The sequence below is a fragment of the Dermacentor silvarum genome, chromosome 4, assembly GCF_013339745.2.
Source record: "Dermacentor silvarum isolate Dsil-2018 chromosome 4, BIME_Dsil_1.4, whole genome shotgun sequence".
Lineage (NCBI taxonomy): Eukaryota > Metazoa > Arthropoda > Arachnida > Ixodida > Ixodidae > Dermacentor > Dermacentor silvarum.
In genome coordinates, this window is record NC_051157.2 from 220,108,291 (window position 1) to 220,110,790 (window position 2,500).

Consider the following 2,500-nt stretch of genomic DNA (forward strand, 5'->3'; position numbering starts at 1 on the left):
AGAGTTTTCTTTTCTCTGTAAGGAGATCGAGTCCCTGGAATGGGTTCACCCCGAGATAGGGACGGTGGCTCCGTAGAGCAGTGCGGCTCTTGCGCTGTCCGGTGCGCTCCTGTCGGCCCTTGAAAATCCGAGTGAGGGAGTGTGATTTTCGTGCCGGACCGTACCCACATCCGCAGCAGGTCTCCAAGGTGAACAGCCTCTAGTCGATAGACCAATGTAGGTAAGGGAAGTCGGCAAAACGGATCCGTAACCTTGGGAAAAGGATTGGCTCTGAGGGCTGAGCCGGTCGGGCTGGGGTCCAGAAGCAGGAACGGCACTGCACCGGGACTGGGCGAGGCTCGCCGCCGTAAAAAGCGGTGCGGCCGAGCCCGGACCAGCGTCGGGACCTTCCTGTGGAAAGCCACAGCTGTGCATTTTCCGTGGGCTTCGCGCCTGAGGTTCTTGCTTCGGCCGGCAGAAAACAGCCAACTCAGAACTGGCACGGACCGGGGGAATCCGACTGTCTAATTAAAACAAAGCATTGCGAGGGCCGTTGACGGTGCTGACGCAATGTGATTTCTGCCCAGTGCTCTGAATGTCAACGTGAAGAAATTCAAAAAAGCGCGGGTAAACGGCGGGAGTAACTATGACTCTCCTGCAGGGGTGTGTGGCCGCGCTGGCTTGCCGCGTGCAAAGAGACAACAGGAGCTCACACTTTCGTTCTCCTCCTCTTCGAGTGGGGAGGTGCCGTCACCAACCCCTGGGTCTGAACCTCTGGTTCCAAATAAAGACCTCGCATCTAGGCCATCGTCCCCTGCCGCCAAAACCGGTGTGCCTCCAGGGTGCGACCTAGAGCGCAGCGAAATTGCCCAGGGGTCTGAGCATTTGTTTGAGTTGACTCAAGGTGAGACTGGACGGACCCACCGGCTGGATGGGGGCACGTTAGTTGCCTTGCTCTCGCCCACCCTGGCCGGAGGGGGGCTTGATGAGTGCCCAGCTCAGTCGAGTGCGTCTGCTCCCCACCCTTCGACCTCGCAAACCGGCCACACTGGCGGTCGTGGGAAGGTGGCACATGTAGAGGAGGAGGCAAATAACAATGACAGTTTCCTGGAGGACGGCTTACTGCCAACAACTCCAACAGCCATGTGCGGCTCCGACTCAGCAGTGCACGGGTGCGGCCCAACGTCGGGGTGCCACGCCAAGTCACCATCTTCAGTAGAAAGTGAGTGCACCCTTGTAAACAAAAGTGATCTCGACAATGGAGACAGCGGTGTTCCTGGTTTCACTCAGCTGCCCGCGCGGGTAGCCAGTCAGCCGCAGTCGCAGAAGCCCGATGGTATGGAAGGGGAAAATCTTAAGGGCAGAACGAGGTCCGCGGCAGTGCCCACTGCAAACTCGTACGGCCGATGGACGATGCCACAGATGCGGATTCTCGCTCAGGCCGAGCTGTCTCTTCCCGCTGGGGAACGCTACGTAAATCAAAAACTAGCTGCCGTTTATCCGTCCCGATCGCTGGATGCAATTAAGGGGCTCCGCAAAAGCACCGCCTACCGAGAGCTCTTGGCAAGAGAATCTGCCTTATCTCGGGAGCACCTGAGTAACACTCCCTCTGGCCCATCCTCAGATGAGACCTTTCAGCAGGACAGCCCGATGCCTGTCACTTCCATGGACGTGGATGAAATAAAAGAAATTCTCTCTGATTACGGTCTCTTATGCGCAGGACTGGCCGAGAATGCCGCAGCTACACCTTTGAACATGAGTGATCTCGAAATTATATATCAGTACTTCGGGGTAAAGATCAGAAAATGCAAAGGGGGTGGGCGCAAAAGAGTACATCTAACTCGCAGACCGAATGAAAAATCTAGGCACTTCAAAAGGAGGCAGTATACAGAGCATCAACGATTGTACAGCCTGGGTCCGAAAGTCCTCCTTGAAGATTTAATTTGCGGACAGGGGCAACTTGGTAAGGTAGAACTTCAGGAAATTCATAATGTTTTTGATAGAATTCTTGGAGAAGAATCGGCCCCCGTCAGTCACGTTGGCATTAAAGCCAATTCACTTCCGAGTGAGGCTAACCTGTTTACGGAGGCAGAGGTCCAGTTCGTCCTGAGAAATATGGGCATGAGTTCAGCCCCAGGTCCTGATGGGTTGACCGTTCGGGAGATGCGGAAGATACCCACAGCCGTCTGGATGGTTATCTTCAACAACTTTCTGAGTTTCCGGCGATTGCCGGACGAGCTGCGCCTCTCCCGAACGGTCTTCATTCCCAAAAGCTGCGATGCGGCAACTGCGACTGAGCTCAGGCCCATAACGATATCTTCTGTCCTGGTTCGCACTTACTCTAAATTGCTATTAACAAGACTGCAGGATTCATACTTCTTTCATAAACTGCAGAGTGGGTTCTCTCCCGACAGGGCTGCACAGTCGAACCTCCTTTTATTGCAAGGCATCATGAAGCACGCAAAGAAATTTCACAGGCCACTTTATGCTGCATCCCTGGACCTTCGGAAGGCGTTTGATT

General features: G+C 54.8%; 1 pseudogene; it reads left to right on the top strand.

Annotated features, from left to right (window-relative positions):
- LOC119451267 (large subunit ribosomal RNA) overlaps positions 1–2,500 on the top strand; it is an 8,474-nt pseudogene that overhangs the window by 2,084 nt on the left and 3,890 nt on the right.